At 43.5% G+C, this 18,349-nt stretch overlaps 1 long non-coding RNA gene across 2 annotated transcripts in view; it reads left to right on the top strand.

Annotated features, from left to right (window-relative positions):
- Positions 1-5,202: 5,202 nt before the first annotated feature.
- The window catches only part of LOC311515274, a 55,650-nt gene continuing 42,503 nt past the window's right edge, over positions 5,203-18,349 (top strand). For both annotated transcript variants that reach the window (XR_014710096.1, XR_014710097.1), the window contains exon 1: positions 5,203-5,382. This is a non-coding gene — a long non-coding RNA (uncharacterized lncRNA). The remainder of the gene's footprint in view (positions 5,383-18,349) is intronic.

Below are 18,349 nucleotides of genomic sequence, written 5' to 3'. Positions count from 1 at the left end.
TATACACACATAACTCATCATGTATTCTCATCACCATGGTTATGAAGATCAGTGTGATAGGCCTTCATTAGCGACCTCACATAACATTCTTTTGGTGAACCCAGGGGATCTCTGTACTTTCTATATCCCAGGGCTCTCTATCAGTTGGCATCCAGAGGTTTTTGAGTCACAGAGACAAAGCTCCCCTACCACCCTCCATGGATGGAACTCTTCTAAGCTTTGTGTATGGTCTTCCCTCAGCTTCGGTTTCCTATTGCTTGCTTCAGAGCTGGCACAGTGAGTATTGGGGTTCAGAGAGAAATCGCTGTGGAAGGAAATACTGGTTCTTCACAAGGTTACTCAAAACTCACTACAGGCAGGAGTCCCTAGCTAGCCCTGAATCCCGGTGCCCAGGAACTTTCCTTCACCTGAGCATAACCCCCTCTGGCTCTCCAGAAATCTATGTCTGATAGGAAACCAGGTGGGATAAGCTGGGTTTTTGTTTTGGGAGGTTTCATTTTTTTCTCTATGAAGGACCGAACCCAGAATAAAAAATGTATCTGGACAGAAGCGCTGACTTTCTGATTTCTCAGAGGGGGCTCTGCCCCAGGTCCCACCCCCACTCTACCCAAAGCCCCACCCCCACCCTGCCTCTTCCTGTCCCCTCCCTCCACCTCTTCCTGCCCCAGCTCCTCCCCCTCACCTCCAGCGCCTCCTACACGCCGCTGAACAGCTGATCGCGGCAGGCAGGAGGCGCTGGGAGGGAGGGAAAGGAGCTGATCAGTGGGGCTGCCAGTGGGTTCTGAGCACCCACGGAGTCAGCACCTATGCATCCAGATTCCCGAGCACTGAAAATTATGTAAGCTGATTTTTTTTTTAATGGCTTCCACTGCCTTCCAATGGCACAAAACCCAGGAGGAAATTCTCTCCACCTGTGTGGTTAGAGTAAATGCACTACAGAGTTAATTCTTATTTTTTATTAACAAATACTCTTACATTCATTCTCATGTAAAAATTCTTTCCAGGTTCTAAGAGAAGAAGAGACATACATTATCTGTAGCAGCAGTTTTTATCCTAACTTCACTGAGATAACAAGAAAGCAACACACACTGAAGTGTAAGGACTTACTTGGAGATGGGTTCTGAAAGAAATTTGTTCACATTTTCAAGTGGATTTATCTAGCAGTGAAAAGCAGTTTCATTTTGAACTTCAAAAGATAAGAGGTATGTCTACTGATTCAAGTAGAAGACACTCAACTTGAGAGATGTTATAATTGGAGTTGAATTCAATTTAGTACTAAAGATTTTTTTCCCCAAATACTTTCTACTACACCATTATATTAGATTTATTTATTTTTGGTTGCTGTCTAGTAGAGGCCCATTCCTGAAAACGCTTACTCTGAAGTACCTGGCATGGGCCACTGTCAGAAGACAGGATACTGGGCTAGATGGACCTTTGGTCTGACCCAGTATGACCATTCTTATGTTACCTTTACTTGCCTGAGTAGTCAGTTTCTTCACAAAGGAAGGTCAATCTCATTATCTCCATTTTACAGATGGAGAAACTGAGGCACAGCACGGTGAAATGACTTTCCTGAGATCATCCAGCAGATCAATGACACAGGCAGGAATGGATCCCACTTCCTCTCACTCCCAAGTCCAGTGTTCTAGCCCTCCAACCACATGGCTTCCCATGTAGTCTATCATCTCTGCATATGCTAAATGGTCTGCGTAACCAGAGCTAGGCCTAGGCATGTGGCTGCACAGGATCCCATGATTTCAGATGCTAGCACTCACCCTACCCCTCTCCAGTGAGCTGCATCTGCCAGATTTTCTGGCCTTTCATGACAGTCATAACTCACCATCTGTGATGCAGCACAGGACTATCTGGTCCAAAACAGGGCTGTCTGAAGAAGTGATAGCTTACTGCCGTGTCATAGCTCAAAGTGAAAGATATTTACATCTGCAGTGCTAATCCCAGCAAAAATATCAGATTTACAGTTAATTACAGGATTTGGTGTTTGACTGGTGGTTTTGTTTTTTCCACAGCCTCTACCAGTGTAGGTGAAAATACAGCAAATGAAGTGGAAGCAAGGTTTAATTCAATGCATTAATTTTGGGGCCCAATTCTCATCTACACTGAGACCTATCCTGGCAGTGTAAAAAGGCCATAAAGGGGTTTAGTATATATGTAATAGTAGGGGTAATAGTATATATGCCAATTGTGGGGGATTTCTGCACCACTGCATGCATGCAGAATTCATGTCCTCTGAATATTTCTTCACTTCCCCACAGAAAATCACAGGGAAGCTGCAAGAGAGATCACATGCCCCTCCCCAGCACTATGGGCGCACGGTTTCTGGCACCTGGAGCAGCTGGTGGAGAACTAAATCATCAGGCAGGGGATGTCCATGGGTGTTGTTTGGTGGAGCAGAAGGGGCATTGTCCCCCCCAAACAGAGATAAGGCATGTGGGTGCATGCAGAGTCATATGCCACTGGCCCCCTACCTCCATTTCTGCAAGCGCAGAGCTGTCCAGGAGAGGGAGGGTGCTGCTCTGGCTAGCTGACTCTGCAGCTGGATGCTGCCTCCTCGGTCCTAGTGCTGCCTGTGCTCCCATTCTGTGTGTGCTGAGAGCCAACCTGTTTTCTGTCCGGGGTAGGGTAGGGCAAGGAGGGTGGGAGCATTAGGGGAAGAAGCAGTGGAGAAGGAAGGGGGATGAGATAAGGCAAGGAGAATGGAATGTAGGAGTAAGAGGAAGGGGGCTGGGCAGGGGACAGTGGTTAGAGGAAGGGGGTGGAGCAGGATGGCAGTGGGGAAGGGATGGGGAACAGAAGGGGATAGGAGAATGGGGGGAGCAGGAGCCCAGCATGTGGTTTTCCCTCAGCAGCAGCTGGAGCTCACCCGTTAAGTAGGTCCATTGAACCCCCACCCCAATGAGCCCCCCCCACGTGGACCACCCTGATGAGCCTCCCTCCCCCCCAACCCAGAACTCCACCCTACTGAGCCCCAACCAGCTGCACCCAGATCCTAACCCCACTCCACCAAGCCCACTCCCTCCCAGCCAGACCATCATGCCAAGCCTATCCCCACACAGCCAAATTCCTGCCCCCTGCCGAGCCCCAACCACCTTCAACTGGACCCCCTGCAGAGTCCCATTGCCCTTGGGCCTGGAACCCCTCAATGAGCCCTTGTGCATTCAGATCCCCCGCTGAGCCACCTGCAGCCAGATTGCCCCACCCAGAAACCTCTCACCCCACACCAAGCCCCTCCACACTTGCTCCTGCTAGGCTGAGCCTGCCTGCCCGCACCTGGCACAGAGGCGCAGGGCCCCGGGATGTTTCTGTGGCAGGCCCATCCCTTGTGCTGTGTCAGAGTTGGGTGCAGCTTCACCACCGAGTCCCTGCCCGGGGAGGGGGATCTGCAGGGTGAGCTCCCACCTATGCAGCCAGTGGCCTGTGAAGCCCAGTGCCATGCTAGAGTCATTTATTTATTGACAAATAAAATGTGCAGAATTTTACAATATTGTGCACAGAATTTTTTTTTCTTTTTTGGGCACAGAATTCCCGCAGGAGTAATATGAATACCCGGCCATTTATGTCAGTTTCACAGAAACTGTCTGTAAGGGTGTGAACTCACCCCTGAGGGCCTCCTGCTGGCTGTCCAAGAATTAGCTCTTTTTACCAGCTCCAGAGCGCCCTCTGCCAGTGTCCCTCCCGGACCCCGGTGCCCCTTTATCTGGGGGTTCTGCCCAGCACTATCCGCCCACTCTCAGGGTCTCCCCTCCCCGGGAAATCCCCAACCCCCTAATCCCACCTTGCCTCAGCGGCTACTGCCAGTCATCATCTAGCTCCCGCTCCCTGGGGCCAACTGCAGTGTAAGAGCCAGTCATCACAGGCAAGGGGGGTAGGATCTACTGCCTCTACCTAGCACTGGGCTGCCCCAGAACCTGTTTTGGCTGCGCACAAGGCCCTGCAGCCTGGGGGGTTTACAGGCGGGAGCTCCCCAGCTCCTTTTGCCTTCCCCCTCACACTGCTCTACTCAGGTAGCTTGCTCAGTCCTCAGGCAGCCAGGTCCTTCCCTCTCTACAGTCAGAGAGAGACTACCTGAACTCCAGGCTCACAGCCTTTTATAGGGTCCGGCAGCAGCCATCTCACAGACCTAGCCCTCTCCCAGGGATGGTTTCAAGCCCTTTCAGCCCCGGAGCGGGTCACCACACCGCTACACAGTCTTATCAGACTTTTGGCAGAATATCTACTTTTCTCCCATTGTCAACACAAGTACTCCACTGCTGAAGGTGCACCTCAGGCAAATATCATTTAGAGTGAACATCCTATACAGGAACTAAAATTAACAGAACATATCATATATCTTCATTAGAAAACCACAGATTCTATTAAATGCAGAGATCACCAAAACCAGAACCTTTTCTCTGAATCCTCTTTCTTCCTGAACTTCACTAGCTGAAATAAAACAGAATCCAAGACCCAAATCTCACCAGGTTTTGGTTTAGGTTTTGCAAAACCCAAACCTGACTGGCAAGGTTTTTCAAAACCAAAACTCATCCTCCTCAGCCCATTTCTAATTAAATGTAATTACATCCCCTGCAGCTTGAAATAAAGGGTTGCTCAAAATGAAAGCAGCTTCTGTTAAATGGAATTACTTTCCCCTCCAGCTTGTATGATAAAAGTGCAGGGAATCAAGGGAAGCTTCTAAACAAACACAAAGGTAGTTTGTTTTATACTTTGCACTTCTATAGTGTTTTTCATCCAACATTCCTAAAGAGCAGTACAAATATCAATTAATCAAGGCTGTTGACACACCCATGATGGAGGTATTACTGTTAATTAATATTATTATTAAGCTACAGCTGAAGAACCTGAAGCATAGGGAAGTTAAGGCCAACACTTTCAAAAATGGCCATTGATTTTAGCTGCCTGTGTTTATGGTTGCCCATCTTGTTCCTGATTTTCAGAAGTGCTGAACACCCTGAAATTCCAGGTAAGTTAGTGGGAGCTTCAGGTATTCAGCGTGTCTAAAAACTAGGAACAATATATTACAGCTGAGCACCCAGACCCAAATTTAGAAGCTACATATGAAAGCGTTGTGTGACCTTGACCACATTGCTTGGGCAAACAATTTTGTGATAGAGTCAGGAAAAAGCCTGCAGACCTCTGGACTCCATCCTATGCTTTAACCATGTGACTAGGACATGTTTTCTCTCTTGTAGGTTTCTGGTTTAATCTACCGTACCTTCAGCGTGCAGGGCATTCTTCATGCCAAAAAGGCCAAATCTCAGTCCCAAAGCTCGGTCCCACTGAAGTAAATGGGAGTTTTGACTACAATGAGGTCAAGACTTAGGCCTCAATGAAGAAAACAAGCTGGCTTTTTTTACTGTTCTTCAGGTACTGTAATAGTATTTGTCAGATTTCCCTGCAAGGCGTCACTTGTACATATGAGTCATTTTATAATGAATGCTGCATTGTTGTTGAGCTGGATGGGGATGGTGATTAGTGGTTTTGTAAGTGTTTTGTTTAAGATTTGTGTCACACACACTCAGCTTCTTTTAGGTGTGAGGGACCGTTCTGGAGATCCCTTAATTGTATCTGGAAAAGTAGGAAATATATTAAACCGCAAAACCTTTTATAACCTAACACACAGGTTCTGACTTCAGCCCACAAGAACTTGGAAATGGATTTAGCTATGGAAAAATATTCTGGATTGACAAAACACTATGTTCTGAAACTTATAGATCACTGGCAGCTCTTTAAAAATAATACCCAGACAGTGAGTGCAGCATGAGATCCAGCTGAGAATTTTAGCCTCGACTCTAAATTCCTGACTTTTGTGAGATGACATGAAAATCTTGTTTCTTACTTTAAACTATTTCATAGTTTAAATCTTCCTTTTGGTACGGTTTAAGCAGAGGTCTTCGGGAGGTACGTCAGCTCATCTAGATATTTGCTTAGTTTTACAACAGACTACATAAAAAGCACTAACGAAGTCAGTACAAACTAAAATTTCATACAGACAATGACTTGTTTATACTGCTCTATATACTATATTATATGGTAACATAACGTGTGTGTATACACACAGTATTAGACATGCTGTTTATGTCATTTATGGATACATGCAAGCATGTTAATGAGATTGAAGTTGTTGTGGTATGTATGCGGTTGCGATTAAAAATGGATGGGTTTTTAAAACGAGGAGCTGGAAGCAGCAATAATTTTGACAGTGAAAATTGTAAGAAATTCAGAATGACTAGCAAAAAAGCTGTCGTCGGTTCTGTGAGGAATATATTGCTTTTGGATTCACATCTATAAATAGCGATCCACCCCAAGCTTTGTGTTTCCTGTGTGGAGAAACTGTTGAATAACAGTGTGAAGCCAGAGCATTTGCAATGACATTTGAAGACAAAACAACGTGTGCATGCTTTGCATTCCAGACTTGCTAGCTTAAAATGAAAAAAAGCTTTTGTAAACACCATACCATCTGCAAGTCGTTTTTAAGTGAAGTGAACCTTGGGGTACACAAGACAAATCAGACTCCTGAAAGGGATACAGTAGTCTGGACAAGTTGAGAACCACTGGTTTAAGCCATCAGAACCTGTGCTATATAACCAGAGTTGTGAGGCAGCCCTGGATAATGTGGAAGACTAATGCGGGTTGATCACTCCTTTCCCACTGGCTGCGACCCTCTCTTGTTTCCCAGTTACTGATATTGACCTGGCACCCTCTTGCCCAGTGTGAATTGCTACCACACTTGCCACAAAAATCACGTCTTTCAGTTGATTCTTCTCATTGGCAGTTTTGGCAGAATTTCTGCAGCATTTGTCCTTTCTGGACTGTATAATTTGGGGAACTACTACAGGTCTTCCCTGAACTCATGGTTTTTGTGAAAGCCGCCATTTCAATTGCTAGTTACCAGATTGCTTCATTTTTCTGTTCCACCTGAATAACTAACAGTTTATGGCTGACAGTGATGAGATCTTTCATTTCTCCTTTCAAAATAGATTGCATAGCATTTATTTGTAATGGTCTTGGATGCCCTGAGGCTCTTAATTTTTGCTTGTGCTCCATTTCAATGCTACAGGCAGTATTCAATTTTTCCCAATACAATTTCATCAGCTACATTTAAATCCTCTAAGTACAGGTTTTAGGTCAGTTTTAATATTCTCATTGTGCAACCCAGTCCAGATAGACTATAGAAATTGACTTGGACCAATTCAGGCTGATGTTTTAATGTAGACTGTCTTCTCTGCCACAAAGATAATTTTTTGATGGCGATCTACTGCACACACAAGGAAATCTGCCTTAGTTAATTTTTGATAGCAATCAATGGCATTTGCTTCAAAATAATGTGTTTGTGGGATCTGCGTTAGTTTGGGCAATGTGAGATCACTCTTGCCCTCCAGGTAACTTCAGAGTTTTAATCCTGGGCTGCCTGCACCAATCACACGGTCTATAACGTCTTTGTCCGACTAACCCTTCTTTAACCCATTTTCAGTTTTGTGTTCCAGACTACTACATTTACTTGTTCTTTTGTGTGACATCATCAATCTGCTCTCTAATTGTGACATCTTTCCTAACTACTGATAGCAGGTGTGGATGGAGCTGAAGCAGTGTTCCATTATTACTTTCAGTCATTGCTCTGATTCCATTTTCAGCAGCTTAGCTCTAAATTGCCCTCTTTTTTGTTGCTGCAGCACTATCTGTTCCATGTTCTTACAAAGTATCAAAGCTTGTCTCCACCCCGGAGTGAGGTTTTCCTGTTTAACCTTTTCTGACTCTGGTTTGACCTTCCTTTTCTGAATCAGATCCTAGATCATTTGATCATTCAGATGGAGTAACAGGCACATGCCCTCATCCTCCATTGAACAGATACACGCTCTAAATGTGGCAGAATATACTTGATCAACCCTCTGCTGCTTGTGTGCCTTACATTTGCTTGATTGTGCTCTGCAATTTGCATCTGTTCTGTCCCGCTCAGGAGATCCTGCTCTGCTAGGAGAGACAGACAGCTTTCAGTCCCACACAGCAAATTTTCACTCTCTACTATTTTGTAGACTGCTCAACTGCACTCCTGCAAAAGGGCCCTGAACAAACAGATCCAGTGAACCTCCTAATCTGTTCCACCCTTCATCATGAGCCTCAGCTTTTCAAAGAGACCATTGGTTATACTGGGATTCAAAGCTCTGGCTTTAGGAGCTTCTTGCGGACAGAGACCTCCTTGGTGCACAGCTACAGGCCAACCTCTTCCTGCAGCAGCAGCCGCCCCACTTTAAACACCTCTGGCCCCTGCAACGGCTCACTCAGTGGGCCCCCCGACCCTATTCTTAAAGGGGCAGCTCCCATTTTTTATTATCGCATTTTTTCTGGGAAAGTCCCCTTCTTCATCTCTGTCACAGCGTTTTTGGCAAAACTGGGCATTTGTCCCATTTGCTCTAGCCCTCGAGGGGCACAGAGGAATGTTCAGGCAAGAGCAAATGGGACAAATGCCCAGTTTTGCCAAAAAAGTTGTGACATCCAGGACGTCAGCTCGGACAAGCAGCAACGCCAGGCGGCTCTGACTGTCAGCCCCTCGCGGAAGGGCTAGGGCAAGCAGTGATGCCTGAACCACCTGAGATTGCCGCTTAACCAGTGTCCGGTTTTCAATTTAGAGAAATATGGTTACCCTATTTATATCTTTAACAAAAACAGATACAATCCTGAATATTCAAAATTCCTAATAAATATAAACAATATGAATCTATTTCTAAAATGCCTATTTCAGCAACCTCCCTTTACACAGCTCTTCTGTTGACTGCTTCATGGTGCTATGACACACATGTCCCTTTGTAAAGCTGGCCCGGTCTTATAAAAATTAACATAGTTAACTACTAGTGCTCTTTCAGAGCCAGCATGCCTAGCCGTGTAAATCTAGTCACCCATCACATCCTTTGTATGTACTTTTATTTAAGCTGTTTTTAAATATGCACTGTGTACTCCACAGATTATAAGTGTGGTTTGAAACTAATGGACCCTGGCTACCAATTATTCGGAGTGAATTTCATTGTAAGTGTTATGAGGGTGAAAGAGCTGTTATGGCTCAGGAAGCAGGTGTGCACTTAAGACAAACAATCCTGAGTTACAAAATCTGGATGTAGATTTCTCCAGGGATAGTGCTGGATCTGGGAGAGGTTGGCTCAGGCCGGGTGCTAATATAGGCACATAAAAATCATTAGGCAACATCTACCTTTGTAGAAACCAGTGTTTATATTTCATTATTGATGATATTTATTAATTATTCAGCAAATCCACCAATTAAACAATATTATGGATTTATTTTCTCTGGGAATGTAGTAGCACTTATGAAAGATACTGGACTGATGGCCCTAGAGAATGAAGTCCTCTGTGATAGATATGGCATGAGTAGCAGGGTTGCTTCTCCAGTCCCACCAACACAAGTCAGCCCTTCTTATCAGAGCCCAAGGGATGGTTTAGGATTATGATTATTCAATACTTGGTCTCTCTGATGAGACTGCTAACACAGGTGTCACTTGAAGTCAAGTGTGATAGTAGTTTTGTGGAGTGGGTACCTGTCCAATAGAAGAGGAATGACATGACAAACTCATTCCACTGCATAGCTGTGAGTTAATAATGATGTTCACAGTGACCGGTGACTTGAACCTCATTGGAACCAGTGACATAGAGCTCCATATTCCAGTAGTTTATCTATCCATTACCTCTATCTGTTATTCCATCCTTGACTTGAACTCAGCATTTTTATTTCACATATATCAGTAAACAGACGGTTAGATGGTACTTTCTATGGATATGTGCGAGATTTGAACTGGTAACTTGATTAAGTTCCTGGAAAGAGTAAATGGCAGGACACTTACCTCCAGAAGGCGAAAACATGACCATGAAGCGAGCACTAGACAGAAGCCAACTTCCCCAGCAACTGCAATGGAATATACAGACAAGCAGCCATAGGTCCGGTCTCCCAAAACTCTCCTTCTTGCAGGATGAATATTGTGGAAACTCCACCTGGACTCAAGTGCACTTTATCCCCAACAGGAGATCATGTAGTCTCAATTTATGGATCAGATAAATATGATTTAGATGAATATCATTTGTAAGGCAGGAAAGGATTGTACCAAATTGTTACCCAGCTGATAAGCATTTACTGTTGTGATGCTCTCCCTCCCGCCCTTCGATAGATGATCAAACGTCTTTTTTCAGAGTAACAGCCGTGTTAGTCTGTATTCGCAAAAAGAAAAGGAGTACTTGTGGCACCTTAGAGACTAATAAATTGGTTAGTCTCTAAGGTGCCACAAGTACTCCTTTTCTTTTTATTATATACACAGAGACCATGAAACAATACCTCCTCCCACCCCACTCTCCTGCTGGTAATAGCTTATCTAAAGTGATCACTCTCCTTACAATGTGTATGATAATCAAGGTGGGCCATTTCCAGCATAAATCCAAGTTTAACCAGAACATCTGGGGGAGGGGTAGGAAAAAACAAGGGGAAATAGGCTACCTTGCATAATGACTTAGCCACTCCCAGTCTCTATTTAAGCCTAAATTAATAGTATCCAATTTGCAAATGAATTCCAATTCAGCAGTTTCTCGCTGGAGTCTGGATTTGAAGTTTTTTTGTTGTAAGATAGCGACCTTCATGTCTGTAATTGCGTGACCAGAGAGATTGAAGTGTTCTCCGACTGGTTTATGAATGTTATAATTCTTGACATCTGATTTGTGTCCATTTATTTTTTTGCGTAGAGACTGTCCAATTTGACCAATGTACAAGGCAGAGGGGCATTGCTGGCACATGATGGCATATATCACATTGGTGGATGTGCAGGTGAACGAGCCTCTGATAGTGTGGCTGACGTTATTAGGCCCTGTGATGGTGTCCCCTGAATAGATATGTTGGCAACGGGCTTTGTTGCAAGAATAGGTTCCTGGGTTAGTGGTTCTGTTGTGTGGTATGTGGTTGTTGGTGAGTATTTGCTTCAGGTTGGGGGGCTGTCTGTAGGCAAGGACTGGCCTGTCTCCCAAGATTTGTGAGAATGTTGGGTCATCCTTCAGGATAGGTTAAGAGCCCAATTAAAAGTCTATTGAAAGGAATGAAAAGAATCCCATTGGACTTCAGTGGGCTTCGGATTGGGCCTTTAGTGTCAGAGGGATTGCATGCCAAATGCCAGCCTCAAGCGCTTTGTTCAAGTTGAGTCATTATAATCATGTCACCAATAATAACAGGTTTCTAGAGCTGCGAGAAAAATGGGGCCCAGTCAGCAACACCACAAGGACTTTTATTTTGAATGGCTTCAAAAACAGCAAAGTGTTTTACAGCTTCTGTTCAAGGATTCAACCCTGCAGCCCTTATGCTTAGCAGTGCTTACCCCCAGGAGTCAATGGAGCCAATCACATAACTGAGACTGAGCAGGAAGGAGGACCCTCATGCAGAGTCCAAAATGGTTTGCTTCTTTTCCACACCCAAAAAAAAAAATTCATAGACAAAAAACAAACAAATGCTGATTCACAGCAAAAATGGTGATGTTTCTCAGCAAAAAAGTCTATTTTAACAAGGGGCAAATATATGAAAAATATGCACTCTGATTGAAATTCACTATGAAAACACTACTCATTTGAAGCGATGGAGGAACTCTGCTCTTACCAAATTCTTGTGCAGGGATCGGAAGGAATCCATTAAAGCTTCTATTTTTGCAAGTAAAATGAAAATGACAACTTTGTACCACTGTAGACCTTGACACACTTCTCCCTGAGGGCCTGATCTAAAGGCCATTGATTCTGTCCATTCAATTCAGTGGACTTTAGATCAGGCTCTTAGACCAACTTTATGTGGTATCATGTATAAGTTTCAAGGACACTTCTGATTGGCACAAGGGTAGTAAGTAGAGTCAGTGCCTACCTGCTTTCGAGCATAAATGCTGTCACACCTTTAAGGAGCTGATCCCATATAATATGGTAAGTTATGTTTTAAATATGATCATAGTTTAGCAAATTCCTACTGCTTGCACATTTCCTTTCCTGTTACTGCCACTTGTCCAAAATATGTACTTAATAAGGTTTTGATCATATATTTGTAATGTTTGCCTGAGTATTGTAGGCCAGGAGCTCTTATGTTGTAGTCATTCACATTGCAGGGTTTAACTATAGCAGTTAGATCTCTACTGTAAGAGACCAAAATACAGAGTAAGGAGTCTGAATACTCAAAAGTGACCAGAAAATTTATGAGTTCAAGAAGAGATACTGGATCAAGATGCAATTGTATTTAGCAAGGATTAACTAATAGGTCATCCACATTTTATTATATTATCTAAAATGTATTTAATGAAAAAAAAACAGATTCCAAATGACTAACATGCAATAACTGTTTTATTGAAACCAACATAATGGCATATTTGAGAACTTGTTTGAAGTGCTCACTCTGGAACAAGATCATCTCTGAAGACATCAGAGATGCGCTGCATCCAAGAGTGCTAAAGGAGTTGGCGGATGTGATTGCAGAGCCATTGGCCATTATCTTTGAAAACTCACGGTGATCTGGGGAAGCCCTGGATGACTGGAATAAGGCTAATGTAGTGCCCATCTTTAAAAAAGGGAAGGAGGATGATCCTGGGAACTACAGGCCAGTCAGCCTCACCTCAGTCCCTGGAAAAATCATGGAGCAGGTCCTCAAGGAATCAATTCTGAAGCACTTAGAGGAGAGGAAAGTGATCAGGAAGAGTCAGCATGGATTCACCAAGGGCAAGTGATGCCTGAATAATCCAATTGCCTTCTATGATGAGATAACTGGCTCTGTGGATGAGGGGAAAGCGGTGGATGTGTTGTTCCTTGACTTTAGCAAAGCTTTTGACACGGTCTCCCACAGTATTCTTGCCAGCAAGTTAAAGTAGTATGGGCTGGATGAATAGACTATAAGGTGGATAGAAAGCTGGCTAGATTGTCGGGCTCAACAGGTAGTGATCAATGGCTCCATGTCTAGTTGGCAGCCAGTATCAAATGGAGTGCCCCAAGGGTTGGTCCTCGGGCCAGTTTTGTTCAATTTCTTCATAAATGATCTGGAGGATGGCGTGGACTGCACCCTCAGCAAGTTTGCAGATGACACTAAACTGGGAGGAGAGGTAGATACGCTGGAGGGGAGGGATAGGATACAGAGGGACCTAGACATATTGGAGGATTGGGCCAAAAGAAATCTGATGAGGTTCAACAAGGATAAGTGCAGAGTCCTGCACTTAGGACAGAAGAATTCCATGCACGGCTACAGACTAGGGACCAAATGGCTAGGCAGCAGTTCTGCGGAAAAGGACCTACGGGTTACAGTGGACGAGAAGCTGGATATGAGTCATCAGTATGCCCTTGTTGCCAAGAAGGCCAATGGCATTTTGGGATGTATAAGTAGGGGCATAGCGAGCAGATCGAGGGACGTGATCGTCCCCCTCTATTTGACATTGGTGAGGCCTCATCTGGAGTACTGTGTCTAGTTTTGGACCCCACACTACAAGAAGGATGTGGATAAATTGGAAAGAGTCCAGCGAAGGGCAACAAAAATGATTAGGAGTCTGGAACACATGACTTATGAGGAGAGGCTGAGGGAACTGGGATTGTTTAGTCTGCAGAAGAGAAGAATGAGGGGGGATTTGGTAGCTGCTTTCAACTACCTGAGGTGGTTCCAGAGAGGATGGTTCTAGACTATTCTCAGTGGTAGCTGATGACAGAACAAGGAGTAATGGTCTCAAGTTGCAGTGCGGGAGGTTTAGGTTGGATATTAGGAAAAACTTTTTCACAAGGAGGGTGGTGAAACACTGGAATGCGTTCCCTGGGAGGTGGTGGAATCTCCTTCCTTAGATATTTTTAAGGTCAAGCTTGACAAAGCCCTGGCTGGGATGATTTAGTTGGGGATTGGTCCTGCTTTGAGCAGGGGGTTGGACTAGATGACCTCCTGAGGTCCATTCCAACCCTGATATTCTATGACCTGGTTTCAAACCTCTTCCTACTGGTTTAGCCTGCTGTGGCTGGCATTTTTGGACCAATTTAGTAGTGCATTGGGTTCTTCCGTCCTAAGTGCAGGACCCTGCACTTATCCTTATTGAACCTCATCAGATTTCTTTTGGCCCAATCCTCCAATTTGTCTAGGTCCCTCTGTATCCTATCCCTGCCCTACAGTGTATCTACCACTCCTCCCAGTTTAGTATCAGCTGCAAATTTGCTGAGAGTGCAATCCACACCATCCTCCAGATCATTTATGAAGATATTGAACAAAACCGGCTCCAGGACCGATCCCTGGGGCACTCCACTTGACACCGGCTGCCAACTAGACATGGAGCCATTGATCACTACCCGTTGAGCCCGACAATCTAGCCAACTTTCTACCCACCTTATAGTGCATTCATCCAGCCCGTACTTCTTTAACTTGCTGACAAGAATACTGTGGGAGACCGTGTCAAAAGCTTTGCTAAAGTCAAGATACAATACATCCACTGCTTTCCCTTCATCCACAGGGAAAGCAGTCAGGTCAGAGTGGACCTACACGCCCACGCAAATCACATTGAAATCAACCGAGCTCAGCAGGGATGCAAATGATGTGTTTATAAGACTGGGATCTAAATCAAAGAGAAAAAGTTTGCAGGCTCAGGCCTTGGTTTACAGGTAGGGCAGTTAACAGATTTGGGGGCAGCTTCAAAATTACTATAGATTATTTTCTTCTTTAAATTAAATGGGAATTCCAGTAGAGATGTTAAGGACATTAACATTAGGGCCTAATCTAAAGGAATTACAAACCAGTCAGTTGAACTTCAGCACCCAGAAAGATAATGGAGCAAATAGTCAGGCAATCATTTTGCAAACACCTAGAAGATAAGGTGATAAGCAACAGTCAACATGGATTTGTCAAGAACAAATCATGTCAAACCAACCTAATAGCTTTCTTTGACAGGATAACAAGCCTGGTGGATAGGGAGGAAGCCACAGATGTGGTTTGTTTTGACTTTAGTGAGGCTTTCGATACGGTCTCACATGACCTTCTCATAAACTAACTAGGATGAAGCTACTATAAGGTGGATGCATGACTGGTTGGAAAACCATTCCCAGAGAAAAAGAAAAGGAGGACTTGTGGCACCTTAGAGACTAACAAATTTATTTGAGCATAAGCTTTCATGAGCTACATCTCACTTCATCAGATGCTTATGCTCAAATAAATTTGTTAGTCTCTAAGGTGCCACAAGTCCTCCTTTCTTTTTGCGGATACAGACTAACACGGCTGTTACTCTGAAACCTGTCATTCCCAGAGAATAATTATCAGTGATTCACAGTCAAGCTGGAAGGGCATACTGAGTGGGGTCCCACAGGGATTGGTCCTGGGTCCGGTTCTGTTAAATATCTTTAGAAGTGATTTAGATACTGGCATAGAGAGTACACTAACAGAGTTTGTGGATGATACCAAGCTGGGAGAGGTTGCAAGTGCTTTGGAGGATAGAATTAAAATTCAAAATGATCTGGACAAGGTGGAGAAATGGTCTGAAATAAATAAGATGAAATTCAATAAAGACTAATGCAAAGTACTATATTTAGGAAGGAACAGTCAGTTGCACATATACAAAATGGGAAATGATTGCCTAGGAAGGAGTACTGCGAAAAGGGATCTGGGGTTTACAGTGGATCACAAGCTAAATATGAATCAGTGTGACACTGTTGCAAAAAAAGCAAACAATTCTGGGATGTATCAGCAGGAGTGTTGTAAACAGGACACAACAAGTAATTCTTCCACTCTATTCTGATAAGGCCTCAACTGGAATATTGTGTCCAGTTCTGGATGCCATATTTCAGGAAGGATGTGGACAAACTGGAGCAAGTCCAGAGGAGAGCAACAAAAATGATTAAAGGTCTAGAAAACAAGGCCTATGAGGGAAGATTGAAAAAATTGGGCTTGTTTAGTCTGCAGAAGGAAAGACTGAGTGGGGACATAATTTTCAAGCACATAAAAGGTTTTTACAAGGAGGAGGGGGAAATTGTTCTCTTTAACCTCCAAGGATAGCACAAGAAGCAATGGGCTTAAACTGCAGCAAGGGAAGTTTAGACTGGACATTAGGAAAAAATTTCCTAACTATCAGGGTGGTTAAGGACTAGAATAATTACCTTGGGAGGTTGTGGAATCACCATCATTCTCTAACCTGCTCTTAAAAATCACCAAACACCTGTCAGGGATGGTCTAGATAATACTTACTCCTGCCTTGAGTGTGAGGGACTGGACTAGATAACCTATTGAGATCCCTTCCAGTCCTATAATCTATGAATATTTCAAACACACTTACCATAAATTGCTTGTACCGGAAATGTATTCCTTTTACTGTTTTTCTGATGATTTTTTTCCCATGAAAAGTTCTAACATGATACTGCCAAATTATGCATTCATTCCAAACCTGTTTTATCTCTGGATTATATGATCCATTTTAAATCATGGAGTTGGACAAACTCGAAGTTAATTAACTGATTTGTAAAACTGACCTGGACAAGGAACCAAATTTGATCCTTGAGAAGAAAGCGCCTTTTGTGCATATGGAAGGAAAATACCATCATTAATTAGAGCTTCATTCAAGGTCAATTGCATGTACCTGTTTACAGATGACCTGCACAAATCTTTGAAAACCCATTCCAGACTTTTAAAGCTCTTGTGAATACATGATAGGCATCTAGTCTACCTGAAGTAAAAGTGGCCCCAAAAAGTCTCAAGCTTTTCAGAGACTTTAACAAGCTGCTTGTACTTTTTACTGACTTACTGAAGGAAACAGAATGTAGAGGAAAATTCCAGTGAAACTGTATGCAAGCCAAAGGTTTGTTTTTGTTTGTGTGGATTAGCATTCACACATTTCCTGATACTAGACTTCCTATTAGTGATGTCTAACTTTAACCACAGATCCAGAGTTGAGGAATAACTCCCAAAGCCAATTTCCTGATTAAGCTGGGAAAGATCAAAGGTTAATTTCACAGCCTTATGGATAGACTGCCAACAGCTACCACATAGCCATGTTTTAACTGTAACATATAAATTTATTACAAATATTAATTAAGGGAGGTAGTGTGATCTAGCAATTACACCAAAATGGTGGAAAACAAGGTTTGTGGGGTTCAAATGTGGGTTTAGTTCCCTCTGGGTGAAATGCACCTACATATAGCCTGTGTGAATGATAGGATCACCCACTGGCGTGGTATATGGCAGACCTGAAGCCAGGGTCCCTGACATCCCCTTACACAAGGGTTTGTGACCACTGATTGTGCATAGTCACAAGCCAAGTATCCAAGACACCTTCCTCTACACCCAATATCCTGTTGTAGACCTCTTATGCACACTGACTCCATGGGAATAGGAGCAGGCAGTACGAGACAGACAGGTAAGACTACATGTACTAGAAAACCCACTGTCTCAAACTCAAAATATTTTTGAACTTTTTGGGGGAGGGAGGCTCTTTTTTTAGTTGGTAGTTAAGATGGAGGATGAATATGCAAATAGTACTGAACTAGATACTGCTACAGTACCACAGTCAGCATACACTGACAGCTCTGTCCTTCCATTTAACTGTCATAAAGGACAATCCTCAGGACCGATGCTGTATTGTAAATAAAATAATAAATAGCTGAAAGGTATCAGTGGGCTTGTTGTCAGGAGGACTGTTTTAAAAAGTAAAAAAATGTAAAAATAGAGTTTGACACATACTAACAATAGACAGGATACCCAGACTTAAGGCTGACACTCCATGTTCAATTTAAACTGCTCTGCCTTTCCCTCCCCCATCAAGCCTTATCTACACTTGGAGGTTGCACTGATTAGTTTCAGCTAAACTAACTAATTCAGAAACTGGCTTCCCTAAATCAGTGCAACCCTCTGGTATGCATCTTCTTAAATTGGTTCAAGAGTAGATCTGGTTGGAACCAGTTAAAGTTTGGGTATTTTTGAAATTGCTTTTGTTCTCTTCGGATTTACCAAAATTTCTCAGCAAAACCAGCAATCCTCAAATATTTCTTTTCAAAAACACCAAAATATAATGTTTCTGAAATGAAATGGAAATAGACATTCTTGTCAATTGCTTTTCAGTGATTAGCAACTGTGAAACTGACAAGAATGTCAGTTGCAAAGTTATTGCCCCTGTGTTGGTCCCAGTATAGGAGAGAGATGAGGTAGGTGAGATAATATCTTATTGGACCAACTTCTTTCTGTTGGTGGAAGATACAAGCTTTCAAACTGTGTAGCTTGAAAGCTTGTACCATCCACCACCAGAAGCTGGTCCAATGAAAGATATTTCCTCACCTATCCTGTGTCTCTCAAGAATGCCAATAGCACTTAGCTGCTCTACAGCAGGGA

This window comes from Lepidochelys olivacea, assembly GCF_965140295.1.
Source record: "Lepidochelys olivacea isolate rLepOli2 genome assembly, chromosome: 2".
Lineage (NCBI taxonomy): Eukaryota > Metazoa > Chordata > Testudines > Cheloniidae > Lepidochelys > Lepidochelys olivacea.
This window is presented reverse-complemented; position numbering and strand designations above follow the sequence as displayed.